Source organism: Atractosteus spatula, chromosome 8 (genome assembly GCF_055471065.1).
Source record: "Atractosteus spatula isolate fAtrSpa1 chromosome 8, fAtrSpa1.hap1, whole genome shotgun sequence".
Classification (NCBI taxonomy): Eukaryota; Metazoa; Chordata; class Actinopteri; order Semionotiformes; family Lepisosteidae; genus Atractosteus; species Atractosteus spatula.
This window is the reverse complement of record NC_142713.1, coordinates 613928-632473: the sequence shown is the minus strand read 5'-3', so window position 1 is coordinate 632473 and position 18546 is coordinate 613928. Positions and strand designations below refer to the sequence as shown.

The 18546-nt window shown below is 52.9% G+C and overlaps 1 protein-coding gene across 1 annotated transcript in view; it reads right to left on the bottom strand.

Moving 5' to 3' along the window:
- Nucleotides 1-17562, bottom strand: part of LOC148828960 (carnitine O-palmitoyltransferase 1, liver isoform-like) — a 34963-nt gene extending 17401 nt beyond the window's left edge. The window contains exon 1 of the mRNA XM_088923707.1: nt 17474-17562. The gene's annotated coding sequence lies outside the window, so the exon portion shown is untranslated. The remainder of the gene's footprint in view (nt 1-17473) is intronic.
- Nucleotides 17563-18546: the final 984 nt, after the last annotated feature.

Sequence of the window (18546 nt, the reverse complement as noted above, 5' to 3'; positions counted from 1 at the left end):
TCAGAGCCGTGTCCACAGTGACACTGTCCCAGACACTAGAAGGTTATTCAGTGTCAGAGCCGTGTCCACAGTGACACTGTCCCAGACACTAGAAGGTTATTCAGTGTCAGAGCCGTGTCCACAGTGACACTGTCCCAGACACTAGAAGGTTATTCAGTGACAGAGCCGTGTCCACAGTGACACTGTCCCAGACACTAGAAGGTTATTCAGGGACAGAGCCGTGTCCACAGTGACACTGTCCCAGACACTAGAAGGTTATTCAGTGACAGAGCCGTGTCCACAGTGACACTGTCCCAGACACTAGAAGGTTATTCAGTGACAGAGCCGTGTCCACAGTGACATTGTCCCAGACACTAGAAGGTTATTCACTGACAGAGCCGTGTCCACAGTGACACTGTCCCAGACACTAGAAGGTTATTCAGTGTCAGAGCTGTGTCCACAGTGACACTGTCCAGACACTAGAAGGTTATTCAGGGACAGAGCTGTGTCCACAGTGACACTGTCCCAGGCACTAGAAGGTTATTCAGGGACAGAGCTGTGTCCACAGTGACACTGTCCCAGACACTAGAAGGTTATTCACTGACAGAGCTGTGTCCACAGTGACACTGTCCCAGACACTAGAAGGTTATTCAGGGACAGAGCTGTGTCCACAGTGACACTGTCCCAGACACTAGAAGGTTATTCAGTGTCAGAGCTGTGTCCACAGTGACACTGTCCCAGACACTAGAAGGTTATTCAGGGACAGAGCTGTGTCCACAGTGACACTGTCCCAGACACTAGAAGGCTATTCAGGGACAGAGCTGTGTCCACAGTGACACTGTCCCAGACACTAGAAGGTTATTCAGTGTCAGAGCTGTGTCCACAGTGACACTGTCCCAGACACTAGAAGGTTATTCAGGGACAGAGCTGTGTCCACAGTGACACTGTCCCAGACACTAGAAGGTTATTCAGTGTCAGAGCTGTGTCCACAGTGACACTGTCCCAGACACTAGAAGGTTATTCAGGGACAGAGCTGTGTCCACAGTGACACTGTCCCAGACACTAGAAGGTTATTCAGGGACAGAGCTGTGTCCACAGTGACACTGTCCCAGACACTAGAAGGTTATTCAGGGACAGAGCTGTGTCCACAGTGACACTGTCCCAGACACTAGAAGGTTATTCAGGGACAGAGCTGTGTCCACAGTGACACTGTCCCAGACACTAGAAGGTTACTCAGGGACAGAGCTGTGTCCACAGTGACACTGTCCCAGACACTAGAAGGTTACTCAGGGACAGAGCTGTGTCCACAGTGACACTGTCCCAGACACTAGAAGGTTATTCAGTGTCAGAGCTGTGTCCACAGTGACACTGTCCCAGACACTAGAAGGTTATTCAGTGTCAGAGCTGTGTCCACAGTGACACTGTCTCAGACACTAGAAGGTTATTCAGTGACAGAGCCGTGTCCACAGTGACACTGTCCCAGACACTAGAAGGTTATTCAGTGTCAGAGCCGTGTCCACAGTGACACTGTCCCAGACACTAGAAGGTTATTCACTGACAGAGCCGTGTCCACAGTGACACTGTCTCAGACACTAGAAGGTTATTCAGTGTCAGAGCTGTGTCCACAGTGACACTGTCCCAGACACTAGAAGGTTATTCAGGGACAGAGCTGTGTCCACAGCGACACTGTCCCAGACACTAGAAGGTTATTCAGTGTCAGAGCCGTGTCCACAGCGACACTGTCCCAGACACTAGAAGGTTATTCACTGACAGAGCTGTGTCCACAGCGACACTGTCCCAGACACTAGAAGGTTATTCAGGGACAGAGCCGTGTCCTCAGTGACACTGTCCCAGACACTAGAAGGTTATGCACTGACAGAGCTGTGTCCACAGTGACACTGTCCCAGACACTAGAAGGTTATTCAGGGACAGAGCCGTGTCCTCAGTGACACTGTCCCAGACACTAGAAGGTTATTCAGTGTCAGAGCTGTGTCCACAGTGACACTGTCCCAGACACTAGAAGGTTATTCACTGACAGAGCTGTGTCCACAGCGACACTGTCCCAGACACTAGAAGGTTATTCAGGGACAGAGCCGTGTCCACAGTGACACTGTCCCAGACACAAGAAGGTTATTCACTGTCAGAGCCGTGTCCACAGTGACACTGTCCCAGACACTAGAAGGTTATTCACTGACAGAGCTGTGTCCACAGCGACACTGTCCCAGACACTAGAAGGTTATTCAGGGACAGAGCTGTGTCCACAGTGACACTGTCCCAGACACTAGAAGGTTATTCAGGGACAGAGCCGTGTCCACAGTGACACTGTCCCAGACACTAGAAGGTTATTCAGGGACAGAGCCGTGTCCACAGTGACACTGTCCCAGACACTAGAAGGTTATTCAGGGACAGAGCCGTGTCCACAGTGACACTGTCCCAGACACTAGAAGGTTATTCAGGGACAGAGCCGTGTCCACAGTGACACTGTCCCAGGCACTAGAAGGTTATTCAGGGACAGAGCCGTGTCCACAGTGACACTGTCCCAGGCACTAGAAGGTTATTCACTGACAGAGCTGTGTCCACAGTGACACTGTCCCAGACACTAGAAGGTTATTCAGGGACAGAGCTGTGTCCACAGTGACACTGTCCCAGACACTAGAAGGTTATTCAGGGACAGAGCTGTGTCCACAGTGACACTGTCCCAGACACTAGAAGGTTACTCAGGGACAGAGCTGTGTCCACAGTGACACTGTCCCAGACACTAGAAGGTTATGCACTGACAGAGCTGTGTCCACAGTGACACTGTCCCAGACACTAGAAGGTTATTCACTGACAGAGCTGTGTCCACAGTGACACTGTCCCAGACACTAGAAGGTTATTCACTGTCAGAGCTGTGTCCACAGTGACACTGTCCCAGACACTAGAAGGTTATTCAGGGACAGAGCCGTGTCCACAGTGACACTGTCCCAGACACTAGAAGGTTATTCACTGACAGAGCTGTGTCCACAGTGACACTGTCCCAGACACTAGAAGGTTATTCAGGGACAGAGCTGTGTCCACAGTGACACTGTCCCAGACACTAGAAGGTTATTCAGGGACAGAGCTGTGTCCACAGTGACACTGTCCCAGACACTAGAAGGTTATTCAGGGACAGAGCTGTGTCCACAGTGACACTGTCCCAGACACTAGAAGGTTATTCAGGGACAGAGCTGTGTCCACAGTGACACTGTCCCAGACACTAGAAGGTTATGCACTGACAGAGCTGTGTCCACAGTGACACTGTCCCAGACACTAGAAGGTTACTCAGGGACAGAGCTGTGTCCACAGTGACACTGTCCCAGACACTAGAAGGTTATTCACTGACAGAGCTGCGTCCACAGTGACACTGTCCCAGACACTAGAAGGTTATTCAGGGACAGAGCTGTGTCCACAGTGACACTGTCCCAGACACTAGAAGGTTATTCACTGACAGAGCTGTGTCCACAGTGACACTGTCCCAGACACTAGAAGGTTATTCAGTGTCAGAGCTGTGTCCACAGTGACACTGTCCCAGACACTAGAAGGTTATTCAGGGACAGAGCTGTGTCCACAGTGACACTGTCCCAGACACTAGAAGGTTATTCAGGGACAGAGCTGTGTCCACAGTGACACTGTCCCAGACACTAGAAGGTTATTCAGGGACAGAGCTGTGTCCACAGTGACACTGTCCCAGACACTAGAAGGTTATTCAGGGACAGAGCTGTGTCCACAGTGACACTGTCCCAGACACTAGAAGGTTATTCAGTGTCAGAGCTGTGTCCACAGCGACACTGTCCCAGACACTAGAAGGTTATTCAGGGACAGAGCTGTGTCCACAGTGACACTGTCCCAGACACTAGAAGGTTATTCAGGGACAGAGCTGTGTCCACAGTGACACTGTCCCAGACACTAGAAGGTTATTCAGGGACAGAGCTGTGTCCACAGTGACACTGTCCCAGACACTAGAAAGTTATTCAGGGACAGAGCTGTGTCCACAGTGACAATGTCCCAGACACTAGAAGGTTATTCACTGACAGAGCTGTGTCCACAGTGACACTGTCCCAGACACTAGAAGGTTATTCAGTGTCAGAGCTGTGTCCACAGTGACACTGTCCCAGACACTAGAAGGTTATTCAGGGACAGAGCTGTGTCCACAGTGACACTGTCCCAGACACTAGAAGGTTATTCAGGGACAGAGCTGTGTCCACAGTGACACTGTCCCAGACACTAGAAAGTTATTCAGGGACAGAGCTGTGTCCACAGTGACAATGTCCCAGACACTAGAAGGTTATTCACTGACAGAGCTGTGTCCACAGTGACACTGTCCCAGACACTAGAAGGTTATTCAGTGTCAGAGCTGTGTCCACAGTGACACTGTCCCAGACACTAGAAGGTTATTCAGGGACAGAGCTTTGTCCACAGTGACACTGTCCCAGACACTAGAAGGTTATTCACTGACAGAGCTGTGTCCACAGTGACACTGTCCCAGACACTAGAAGGTTATTCAGGGACAGAGCTTTGTCCACAGTGACACTGTCCCAGACACTAGAAGGTTATTCAGTGTCAGAGCTGTGTCCACAGTGACACTGTCCCAGACACTAGAAGGTTATTCAGGGACAGAGCTGTGTCCACAGTGACACTGTCCCAGACACTAGAAGGTTATTCAGGGACAGAGCTGTGTCCACAGTGACACTGTCACAGACACTAGAAGGTTATTCAGGGACAGAGCCGTGTCCACAGTGACACTGTCCCAGACACTAGAAGGTTATTCACTGTCAGAGCTGTGTCCACAGTGACACTGTCCCAGACACTAGAAGGTTATTCAGGGACAGAGCTGTGTCCACAGCGACACTGTCCCAGACACTAGAAGGTTATTCAGTGTCAGAGCTGTGTCCACAGTGACACTGTCCCAGACACTAGAAGGTTATTCAGGGACAGAGCTGTGTCCACAGTGACACTGTCCCAGACACTAGAAGGTTATTCACTGTCAGAGCTGTGTCCACAGTGACACTGTCCCAGACACTAGAAGGTTATTCAGGGACAGAGCTGTGTCCACAGTGACTGTCCCAGACACTAGAAGGTTATTCACTGACAGAGCTGCGTCCACAGTGACACTGTCCCAGACACTAGAAGGTTATTCAGGGACAGAGCTGTGTCCACAGTGACATTGTCCCAGACACTAGAAGGTTATTCACTGACAGAGCCGTGTCCACAGTGACACTGTCCCAGACACTAGAAGGTTATTCAGTGTCAGAGCTGTGTCCACAGTGACACTGTCCAGACACTAGAAGGTTATTCAGGGACAGAGCTGTGTCCACAGTGACACTGTCCCAGGCACTAGAAGGTTATTCAGGGACAGAGCTGTGTCCACAGTGACACTGTCCCAGACACTAGAAGGTTATTCACTGACAGAGCTGTGTCCACAGTGACACTGTCCCAGACACTAGAAGGTTATTCAGGGACAGAGCTGTGTCCACAGTGACACTGTCCCAGACACTAGAAGGTTATTCAGTGTCAGAGCTGTGTCCACAGTGACACTGTCCCAGACACTAGAAGGTTATTCAGGGACAGAGCTGTGTCCACAGTGACACTGTCCCAGACACTAGAAGGCTATTCAGGGACAGAGCTGTGTCCACAGTGACACTGTCCCAGACACTAGAAGGTTATTCAGTGTCAGAGCTGTGTCCACAGTGACACTGTCCCAGACACTAGAAGGTTATTCAGGGACAGAGCTGTGTCCACAGTGACACTGTCCCAGACACTAGAAGGTTATTCAGTGTCAGAGCTGTGTCCACAGTGACACTGTCCCAGACACTAGAAGGTTATTCAGGGACAGAGCTGTGTCCACAGTGACACTGTCCCAGACACTAGAAGGTTATTCAGGGACAGAGCTGTGTCCACAGTGACACTGTCCCAGACACTAGAAGGTTATTCAGGGACAGAGCTGTGTCCACAGTGACACTGTCCCAGACACTAGAAGGTTATTCAGGGACAGAGCTGTGTCCACAGTGACACTGTCCCAGACACTAGAAGGTTACTCAGGGACAGAGCTGTGTCCACAGTGACACTGTCCCAGACACTAGAAGGTTACTCAGGGACAGAGCTGTGTCCACAGTGACACTGTCCCAGACACTAGAAGGTTATTCAGTGTCAGAGCTGTGTCCACAGTGACACTGTCCCAGACACTAGAAGGTTATTCAGTGTCAGAGCTGTGTCCACAGTGACACTGTCTCAGACACTAGAAGGTTATTCAGTGACAGAGCCGTGTCCACAGTGACACTGTCCCAGACACTAGAAGGTTATTCAGTGTCAGAGCCGTGTCCACAGTGACACTGTCCCAGACACTAGAAGGTTATTCACTGACAGAGCCGTGTCCACAGTGACACTGTCTCAGACACTAGAAGGTTATTCAGTGTCAGAGCTGTGTCCACAGTGACACTGTCCCAGACACTAGAAGGTTATTCAGGGACAGAGCTGTGTCCACAGCGACACTGTCCCAGACACTAGAAGGTTATTCAGTGTCAGAGCCGTGTCCACAGCGACACTGTCCCAGACACTAGAAGGTTATTCACTGACAGAGCTGTGTCCACAGCGACACTGTCCCAGACACTAGAAGGTTATTCAGGGACAGAGCCGTGTCCTCAGTGACACTGTCCCAGACACTAGAAGGTTATGCACTGACAGAGCTGTGTCCACAGTGACACTGTCCCAGACACTAGAAGGTTATTCAGGGACAGAGCCGTGTCCTCAGTGACACTGTCCCAGACACTAGAAGGTTATTCAGTGTCAGAGCTGTGTCCACAGTGACACTGTCCCAGACACTAGAAGGTTATTCACTGACAGAGCTGTGTCCACAGCGACACTGTCCCAGACACTAGAAGGTTATTCAGGGACAGAGCCGTGTCCACAGTGACACTGTCCCAGACACAAGAAGGTTATTCACTGTCAGAGCCGTGTCCACAGTGACACTGTCCCAGACACTAGAAGGTTATTCACTGACAGAGCTGTGTCCACAGCGACACTGTCCCAGACACTAGAAGGTTATTCAGGGACAGAGCTGTGTCCACAGTGACACTGTCCCAGACACTAGAAGGTTATTCAGGGACAGAGCCGTGTCCACAGTGACACTGTCCCAGACACTAGAAGGTTATTCAGGGACAGAGCCGTGTCCACAGTGACACTGTCCCAGACACTAGAAGGTTATTCAGGGACAGAGCCGTGTCCACAGTGACACTGTCCCAGACACTAGAAGGTTATTCAGGGACAGAGCCGTGTCCACAGTGACACTGTCCCAGGCACTAGAAGGTTATTCAGGGACAGAGCCGTGTCCACAGTGACACTGTCCCAGGCACTAGAAGGTTATTCACTGACAGAGCTGTGTCCACAGTGACACTGTCCCAGACACTAGAAGGTTATTCAGGGACAGAGCTGTGTCCACAGTGACACTGTCCCAGACACTAGAAGGTTATTCAGGGACAGAGCTGTGTCCACAGTGACACTGTCCCAGACACTAGAAGGTTACTCAGGGACAGAGCTGTGTCCACAGTGACACTGTCCCAGACACTAGAAGGTTATGCACTGACAGAGCTGTGTCCACAGTGACACTGTCCCAGACACTAGAAGGTTATTCACTGACAGAGCTGTGTCCACAGTGACACTGTCCCAGACACTAGAAGGTTATTCACTGTCAGAGCTGTGTCCACAGTGACACTGTCCCAGACACTAGAAGGTTATTCAGGGACAGAGCCGTGTCCACAGTGACACTGTCCCAGACACTAGAAGGTTATTCACTGACAGAGCTGTGTCCACAGTGACACTGTCCCAGACACTAGAAGGTTATTCAGGGACAGAGCTGTGTCCACAGTGACACTGTCCCAGACACTAGAAGGTTATTCAGGGACAGAGCTGTGTCCACAGTGACACTGTCCCAGACACTAGAAGGTTATTCAGGGACAGAGCTGTGTCCACAGTGACACTGTCCCAGACACTAGAAGGTTATTCAGGGACAGAGCTGTGTCCACAGTGACACTGTCCCAGACACTAGAAGGTTATGCACTGACAGAGCTGTGTCCACAGTGACACTGTCCCAGACACTAGAAGGTTACTCAGGGACAGAGCTGTGTCCACAGTGACACTGTCCCAGACACTAGAAGGTTATTCACTGACAGAGCTGCGTCCACAGTGACACTGTCCCAGACACTAGAAGGTTATTCAGGGACAGAGCTGTGTCCACAGTGACACTGTCCCAGACACTAGAAGGTTATTCACTGACAGAGCTGTGTCCACAGTGACACTGTCCCAGACACTAGAAGGTTATTCAGTGTCAGAGCTGTGTCCACAGTGACACTGTCCCAGACACTAGAAGGTTATTCAGGGACAGAGCTGTGTCCACAGTGACACTGTCCCAGACACTAGAAGGTTATTCAGGGACAGAGCTGTGTCCACAGTGACACTGTCCCAGACACTAGAAGGTTATTCAGGGACAGAGCTGTGTCCACAGTGACACTGTCCCAGACACTAGAAGGTTATTCAGGGACAGAGCTGTGTCCACAGTGACACTGTCCCAGACACTAGAAGGTTATTCAGTGTCAGAGCTGTGTCCACAGCGACACTGTCCCAGACACTAGAAGGTTATTCAGGGACAGAGCTGTGTCCACAGTGACACTGTCCCAGACACTAGAAGGTTATTCAGGGACAGAGCTGTGTCCACAGTGACACTGTCCCAGACACTAGAAGGTTATTCAGGGACAGAGCTGTGTCCACAGTGACACTGTCCCAGACACTAGAAAGTTATTCAGGGACAGAGCTGTGTCCACAGTGACAATGTCCCAGACACTAGAAGGTTATTCACTGACAGAGCTGTGTCCACAGTGACACTGTCCCAGACACTAGAAGGTTATTCAGTGTCAGAGCTGTGTCCACAGTGACACTGTCCCAGACACTAGAAGGTTATTCAGGGACAGAGCTGTGTCCACAGTGACACTGTCCCAGACACTAGAAGGTTATTCAGGGACAGAGCTGTGTCCACAGTGACACTGTCCCAGACACTAGAAAGTTATTCAGGGACAGAGCTGTGTCCACAGTGACAATGTCCCAGACACTAGAAGGTTATTCACTGACAGAGCTGTGTCCACAGTGACACTGTCCCAGACACTAGAAGGTTATTCAGTGTCAGAGCTGTGTCCACAGTGACACTGTCCCAGACACTAGAAGGTTATTCAGGGACAGAGCTTTGTCCACAGTGACACTGTCCCAGACACTAGAAGGTTATTCACTGACAGAGCTGTGTCCACAGTGACACTGTCCCAGACACTAGAAGGTTATTCAGGGACAGAGCTTTGTCCACAGTGACACTGTCCCAGACACTAGAAGGTTATTCAGTGTCAGAGCTGTGTCCACAGTGACACTGTCCCAGACACTAGAAGGTTATTCAGGGACAGAGCTGTGTCCACAGTGACACTGTCCCAGACACTAGAAGGTTATTCAGGGACAGAGCTGTGTCCACAGTGACACTGTCACAGACACTAGAAGGTTATTCAGGGACAGAGCCGTGTCCACAGTGACACTGTCCCAGACACTAGAAGGTTATTCACTGTCAGAGCTGTGTCCACAGTGACACTGTCCCAGACACTAGAAGGTTATTCAGGGACAGAGCTGTGTCCACAGCGACACTGTCCCAGACACTAGAAGGTTATTCAGTGTCAGAGCTGTGTCCACAGTGACACTGTCCCAGACACTAGAAGGTTATTCAGGGACAGAGCTGTGTCCACAGTGACACTGTCCCAGACACTAGAAGGTTATTCACTGTCAGAGCTGTGTCCACAGTGACACTGTCCCAGACACTAGAAGGTTATTCAGGGACAGAGCTGTGTCCACAGCGACACTGTCCCAGACACTAGAAGGTTATTCAGTGTCAGAGCTGTGTCCACAGTGACACTGTCCCAGACACTAGAAGGTTATTCAGGGACAGAGCTGTGTCCACAGTGACACTGTCCCAGACACTAGAAGGTTATTCAGGGACAGAGCTGTGTCCACAGTGACACTGTCCCAGACACTAGAAGGTTATTCAGGGACAGAGCTGTGTCCACAGTGACACTGTCCCAGACACTAGAAGGTTATTCAGGGACAGAGCTGTGTCCACAGTGACACTGTCCCAGACACTAGAAGGTTATTCAGGGACAGAGCCGTGTCCACAGTGACACTGTCCCAGACACTAGAAGGTTATTCAGGGACAGAGCTGTGTCCACAGTGACTGTCCCAGACACTAGAAGGTTATTCACTGACAGAGCTGTGTCCACAGTGACACTGTCCCAGACACTAGAAGGTTATTCACTGACAGAGCTGTGTCCACAGTGACACTGTCCCAGACACTAGAAGGTTATTCAGTGTCAGAGCTGTGTCTATAGTGACACTGTCCCAGACACTAGAAGGTTATTCAGTGACAGAGCTGTGTCCACAGTGACACTGTCCCAGACACTAGAAGGTTATTCACTGTCAGAGCTGTGTCCACAGTGACACTGTCCCAGACACTAGAAGGTTATTCAGGGACAGAGCTGTGTCCACAGCGACACTGTCCCAGACACTAGAAGGTTATTCAGGGACAGAGCTGTGTCCACATACTGGTAGAACATGGGTATAGAGTACGTGCAGGACATTGTGTTTTTAATGATCGTTCTGCGTGTGTACTTTACTTTTGAGATAACAGGAGTCTTATCTAAGATAACGAACTTCCAGCGTTGTGTTGCTACTGCATCTGACACCTGTGCTTTTCGATTGTTCTCCCTGAGCCCCATCAGCTAAAGCCAGTCTTTCCACTGTCCCTCATTAACCAGTGGTTGCCGGGCCGACAGAGGATGTGTCATGTGACAAAGCAGGAACAGCCGTCAATCACGTGCGTTACCGTGGCAACCGCAATACCTCATGTGCCCATTTCCAAAGCTGACAGCACTAACAGGGCGAGAGAAGGCACATGGTCTCCACCCCATACACACACACAGACACACACAGACACACACAGACACCGGGACAGGAGCTGTGAAGGACAAACAGAGCGACAGCAGGGCTGTGCCTGCAGGCGGAGACACACACTGGTGGAAATATGTGGGTGTGGAAAGCAGGTGAAAGGTGCCTGAATCCCTGCCAGGTCAGAAGAGGAAAAGAAACAGAGAGCAGTGTGTGTGTGTGTGTGTGTGTGCGCGTGTGTCTGAGTGCGTTAGTGTGTGTGCAGGGGCTTGTGTGTGTCTGAGTGCGTTAGTGTGTGCGTGTGTGATCCAGGTGATAGGTCAGAGACACAGACAAACGCACAGACACACACAGACACGCACAGACGTTCCACACGGCAGCACGCTGGGCTCAGGTAGGCTGGGGGGCAGGGCCAGGTCTGGACAGCCTGATCGCCGCGCTCGCGGGCGGACCGAGCGATCTCCGGACGTTAGCGCCCACGGGCTGCTCTGGGTCTGTCTCCCTTCGGAGAGCCCACAGTTAGAGGAATCCAGGCAGACCGGCTCCACTCAGACCGCATTCCAGGGAAACCGGCAGCCAGCAGACAGGACTGGCATCTCACCCAGGACACGCGACAGGCAGGGGGAGGAATGTATAGGAGGAGCAGCAGAGAGGAAGGAGGGACCTACAGCTTCTGAGTGCCAGGACCTTTACAGGAGACTTCAACTCTGAAAACTGTCCCAAGTTCAAGTCACATACAACCTGTTACCAATCAACGTGTTACCTCCATCTGGACTCCACACACACTGTCAGTGTCTGATCTCTAGAGCTCCGGGACTGGGCTGTGTCAGTAAACTCCACACACACTGTCAGTGTCTGATCTCTAGAGCACCGGGACTGGGCTGTGTCAGTAAACTCCACACACACTGTCAGTATCCGATCTCTAGAGCTCCGGGACTGGGCTGTGTCAGTAAACTCCACACACACTGTCAGTGTCTGATCTCTAGAGCTCTGGGACTGGGCTGTGTCAGTAAACTCCACACACACTGTCAGTGTCTGATCTCTAGAGCTCCGGGACTGGGCTGTGTCAGTAAACTCCACACACACTGTCAGTGTCCGATCTCTAGAGCTCTGGGACTGGGCTGTGTCAGTAAACTCCACACACACTGTCAGTGTCTGATCTCTAGAGCTCTGGGACTGGGCTGTGTCAGTAAACTCCACACACACTGTCAGTGTCCGATCTCTAGAGCTCTGGGACTGGGCTGTGTCAGTAAACTCCACACACACTGTCAGTGTCTGATCTCTAGAGCTCTGGGACGGGGCTGTGTCAGTAAACTCCACACACACTGTCAGTGTCCGATCTCTAGAGCTCTGGGACTGGGCTGTGTCAGTAAACTCCACACACACTGTCGGTGTCTGATCTCTAGAGCTCCGGGACTGGGCTGTGTCAGTAAACTCCACACACACTGTCGGTGTCCGATCTCTAGAGCTCTGGGACTGGGCTGTGTCAGTAAACTCCACACACACTGTCAGTGTCTGATCTCTAGAGCTCCGGGACTGGGCTGTGTCAGTAAACTCCACACACACTGTCGGTGTCTGATCTCTAGAGCTCTGGGACTGGGCTGTGTCAGTAAACTCCACACACACTGTCAGTGTCTGATCTCTAGAGCTCCGGGACTGGGCTGTGTCAGTAAACTCCACACACACTGTCGGTGTCTGATCTCTAGAGCTCTGGGACTGGGCTGTGTCAGTAAACTCCACACACACTGTCGGTGTCTGATCTCTAGAGCTCCGGGACTGGGCTGTGTCAGTAAACTCCACACACACTGTCGGTGTCTGATCTCTAGAGCTCCGGGACTGGGCTGTGTCAGTAAACTCCACACACACTGTCGGTGTCTGATCTCTAGAGCTCCGGGACTGGGCTGTGTCAGTAAACTCCACACACACTGTCGGTGTCTGATCTCTAGAGCTCCGGGACTGGGCTGTGTCAGTAAACTCCACACACACTGTCGGTGTCTGATCTCTAGAGCTCTGGGACTGGGCTGTGTCAGTAAACTCCACACACACTGTCGGTGTCCGATCTCTAGAGCTCCGGGACTGGGCTGTGTCAGTAAACTCCACACACACTGTCGGTGTCCGATCTCTAGAGCTCCGGGACTGGGCTGTGTCAGTAAACTCCACACACACTGTCGGTGTCCGATCTCTAGAGCTCCGGGACTGGGCTGTGTCAGTAAACTCCACACACACTGTCGGTGTCTGATCTCTAGAGCTCCGGGACTGGGCTGTGTCAGTAAACTCCACACACACTGTCGGTGTCTGATCTCTAGAGCTCCGGGACTGGGCTGTGTCAGTAAACTCCACACACACTGTCGGTGTCTGATCTCTAGAGCTCCGGGACTGGGCTGTGTCAGTAAACTCCACACACACTGTCGGTGTCTGATCTCTAGAGCACTGGGACTGGGCTGTGTCAGTAAACTCCACACACACTGTCAGTGTCTGATCTCTAGAGCTCTGGGACTGGGCTGTGTCAGTAAACTCCACACACACTGTCAGTGTCTGATCTCTAGAGCTCCGGGACTGGGCTGTGTCAGTAAACTCCACACACACTGTCAGTGTCTGATCTCTAGAGCTCCGGGACTGGGCTGTGTCAGTAAACTCCACACACACTGTCAGTGTCTGATCTCTAGAGCTCCGGGACTGGGCTGTGTCAGTAAACTCCACACACACTGTCAGTGTCTGATCTCTAGAGCTCCGGGACTGGGCTGTGTCAGTAAACTCCACACACACTGTCAGTGTCTGATCTCTAGAGCACTGGGACTGGGCTGTGTCAGTAAACTCCACACACACTGTCAGTGTCTGATCTCTAGAGCTCCGGGACTGGGCTGTGTCAGTAAACTCCACACACACTGTCGGTGTCCGATCTCTAGAGCTCCGGGACTGGGCTGTGTCAGTAAACTCCACACACACTGTCGGTGTCTGATCTCTAGAGCTCCGGGACTGGGCTGTGTCAGTAAACTCCACACACACTGTCGGTGTCTGATCTCTAGAGCACTGGGACTGGGCTGTGTCAGTAAACTCCACACACACTGTCGGTGTCTGATCTCTAGAGCTCTGGGACTGGGCTGTGTCAGTAAACTCCACACACACTGTCGGTGTCTGATCTCTAGAGCTCCGGGACTGGGCTGTGTCAGTAAACTCCACACACACTGTCGGTGTCTGATCTCTAGAGCTCTGGGACTGGGCTGTGTCAGTAAACTCCACACACACTGTCGGTGTCTGATCTCTAGAGCTCTGGGACTGGGCTGTGTCAGTAAACTCCACACACACTGTCGGTGTCTGATCTCTAGAGCTCTGGGACTGGGCTGTGTCAGTAAACTCCACACTCACTGTCAGTGTCTGATCTCTAGAGCTCCGGGACTGGGCTGTGTCAGTAAACTCCACACACACTGTCGGTGTCTGATCTCTAGAGCTCTGGGACTGGGCTGTGTCAGTAAACTCCACACACACTGTCGGTGTCTGATCTCTAGAGCTCCGGGACTGGGCTGTGTCAGTAAACTCCACACACACTGTCGGTGTCTGATCTCTAGAGCTCCGGGACTGGGCTGTGTCAGTAAACTCCACACACACTGTCGGTGTCTGATCTCTAGAGCTCCGGGACTGGGCTGTGTCAGTAAACTCCACACACACTGTCGGTGTCTGATCTCTAGAGCTCCGGGACTGGGCTGTGTCAGTAAACTCCACACACACTGTCGGTGTCTGATCTCTAGAGCTCCGGGACTGGGCTGTGTCAGTAAACTCCACACACACTGTCGGTGTCTGATCTCTAGAGCTCCGGGACTGGGCTGTGTCAGTAAACTCCACACACACTGTCGGTGTCTGATCTCTAGAGCTCCGGGACTGGGCTGTGTCAGTAAACTCCACACACACTGTCGGTGTCCGATCTCTAGAGCTCTGGGACTGGGCTGTGTCAGTAAACTCCACACACACTGTCAGTGTCCGATCTCTAGAGCTCCGGGACTGGGCTGTGTCAGTAAACTCCACACACACTGTCAGTGTCCGATCTCTAGAGCTCCGGGACTGGGCTGTGTCAGTAAACTCCACACACACTGTCAGTGTCCGATCTCTAGAGCTCCGGGACTGGGCTGTGTCAGTAAACTCCACACACACTGTCAGTGTCCGATCTCTAGAGCTCTGGGACTGGGCTGTGTCAGTAAACTCCACACACACTGTCGGTGTCCGATCTCTAGAGCTCCGGGACTGGGCTGTGTCAGTAAACTCCACACACACTGTCGGTGTCTGATCTCTAGAGCTCTGGGACTGGGCTGTGTCAGTAAACTCCACACACACTGTCGGTGTCTGATCTCTAGAGCACCGGGACTGGGCTGTGTCAGTAAACTCCACACACACTGTCAGTGTCTGATCTCTAGAGCTCTGGGACTGGGCTGTGTCAGTAAACTCCACACACACTGTCAGTGTCTGATCTCTAGAGCTCTGGGACTGGGCTGTGTCAGTAAACTCCACACACACTGTCAGTGTCTGATCTCTAGAGCTCTGGGACTGGGCTGTGTCAGTAAACTCCACACACACTGTCGGTGTCTGATCTCTAGAGCTCTGGGACTGGGCTGTGTCAGTAAACTCCACACACACTGTCAGTGTCTGATCTCTAGAGCCCCGGGACTGGGCTGTGTCAGTAAACTCCACACACACTGTCAGTGCCTCATCTCTAGAGCACTGGGACTGGGCTGTGTCAGTAAACTCCACACACACTGTCAGTGTCTGATCTCTAGAGCACCGGGACTGGGCTGTGTCAGTAAACTCCACACACTCTCGGTGTCTGATCTCTAGAGCACCGGGACTGGGCTGTGTCAGTAAACTCCACACACACTGTCAGTGTCCGATCTCTAGAGCACCGGGACTGGGCTGTGTCAGTAAACTCCACACACACTGTCAGTGTCCGATCTCTAGAGCTCTGGGACTGGGCTGTGTCAGTAAACTCCACACACACTGTCGGTGTCTGATCTTTAGAGCTCTGGGACTGGGCTGTGTCAGTAAACTCCACACACACTGTCAGTGTCTGATCTCTAGAGCTCTGGGACTGGGCTGTGTCAGTAAACTCCACACACACTGTCAGTGTCTGATCTCTAGAGCTCTGGGACTGGGCTGTGTCAGTAAACTCCACACACACTGTCAGTGTCTGATCTCTAGAGCTCTGGGACTGGGCTGTGTCAGTAAACTCCACACACACTGTCAGTGTCTGATCTCTAGAGCTCTGGGACTGGGCTGTGTCAGTAAACTCCACACACACTGTCGGTGTCTGATCTCTAGAGCTCTGGGACTGGGCTGTGTCAGTAAACTCCACACACACTGTCAGTGTCTGATCTCTAGAGCCCCGGGACTGGGCTGTGTCAGTAAACTCCACACACACTGTCAGTGCCTCATCTCTAGAGCACTGGGACTGGGCTGTGTCAGTAAACTCCACACACACTGTCAGTGTCTGATCTCTAGAGCACCGGGACTGGGCTGTGTCAGTAAACTCCACACACTCTCGGTGTCTGATCTCTAGAGCTCTGGGACTGGGCTGTGTCAGTAAACTCCACACACACTGTCAGTGTCTGATCTCTAGAGCTCTGGGACTGGGCTGTGTCAGTAAACTCCACACACACTGTCAGTGTCTGATCTCTAGAGCACTGGGACTGGGCTGTGTCAGTAAACTCCACACACACTGTCAGTGTCTGATCTCTAGAGCACTGGGACTGGGCTGTGTCAGTAAACTCCACACACACTGTCGGTGTCCGATCTCTAGAGCTCTGGGACTGGGCTGTGTCAGTAAACTCCACACACACTGTCAGTGTCTGATCTCTAGAGCACAGCTTCCTGTCCGCGCCGCTGGTGTGTGTGTGTGCTGTCACCTACACCCCCTACAGTCAGATGAGATTATGTAACCGCAAATACATATATATATATCTCTCTGTCTACATAGCTGCACAACTGGAAATATCACCCGCACCGGCCCGTCTCCATGGCAACCCCCGTTCCGCGCGCGCAGCCGTGCCGGTCCACATCCTCCGGGCTCGTGCGCTCGGTGCCGACGAGCTCGAGGACCAGAAATACTGTCCCCCCCCCCAGCACCCCCCGCCGCTGTAAGCGCGCTCGATCGCAATTAAGGACGTCCGGAATAATGTCCTGAGTGCAGTAGAAACACACACACACACACACTTCCTTCTTCCCTGCGGGTGACGCCGCACGCCGCGGCCCCCCCCGCCCCGCTCGGAGACGAACAGCCCCGGCCAGGACTCGGGGGCGGGGGGCGCTCACGGACCGCACCGCAGCCGCGTCTCCTCCACCGGCCCCGGGCGCGGCTCAGACGCCCGCCTGACGGGGCCGTATCTTTATTGCACACCATTAAACACTCACAGTCTCCCACCATCTCTCTCTCTCCGGGGGTGCGCGCAGCGAGGGGCGCCCCCTGCCCGGACTCCGCCGCCGGGGACGAACGCCCGAGCCGTACAGCCCAGCACTGTCCCTCTGTACTCTGTACCTGCTTGTCGCTTTGCAGTCCGGGGTTGGGAGCCAGCGGCGAGCGGTGGGTCTCTGTTTGTGCGCAGATGCCTCTCTCTCTCTCAATCTGCCCCCTCCCGGTACAAGGGCATGTGTACATAATGACAGGACACACCCCGCCGCCGCCGCGCTGACGTCACGCTCGGGGCGCCGCCCCTGTCATGTGACGAGGGTGGCGCGGCCGGCACTTCCGCCTCCTGTCATGTGACGGGGGAGCCTGAAGCGCCTGGGCCGTCCGAGAAGCGGCGTCCCGGGTCTAGCGTGTGTCCCGCTGGCGCGATGCGCGTCTCTGTTTGCGGCCTGCGGCGGGCGCTGTTAGCTGCTGTCACGCGTGGGCTCTCCACGGCCGCAGGCGAGGTGGGGTCAGACATCAATTACACGCCGGAGCGGGGAGCGGGGTCCGAGCGCTGCGGGGGGGGTCAAGCAGAGGCTAGGACATGATCAGCCACGATTATCCTTGAACTGGGATCACACCTCCCCTTCTCCCGCTGAGAGAGCCCTCTCCAGAGCCAGACTCGCAGCCTGCGCTGCGCTCTGTCCCAGCTGCCCTCTCCAGTGTCCACCCCGGAGCCACACCTGTCAGTTCTGTCCCTGGGGTGCTGTCTGTGTGGAGTCTGTATGTTCTCCCCGCGTTCGTGAGGGGTTCCCACCAGGTGCTCCAGTTTCCTCCCGCAGTCCAGAGACACACTGGTAGGATAATTGGTTTCTGCAAAAAAACTGGGAAAAATAGTCCTGTGTGATTGTGTGTGTGTCTGTGTGTGTCCTGTGATGGACTGGCCCTGGTGTGAGTGAGTGTGTGTGTTTGTGTGTGTCCTGTGATGGACTGGCCCTGGTGTGAGTGAGAGTGTGTGTTTGTGTGTGTCCTGTGATGGACTGGCCCTGGTGTGTGTGTGTGTGTGTGTGTGTCCTGTGATGGACTGGCCCTGGTGTGAGTGAGTGTGTGTGTGTCCTGTGATGGACTGGCCCTGGTGTGAGTGTGTGTGTGTCCTGTGATGGACTGGCCCTGGTGTGAGTGTGTGTGTGTGTCCTGTGATGGACTGGCCCTGGTGTGAG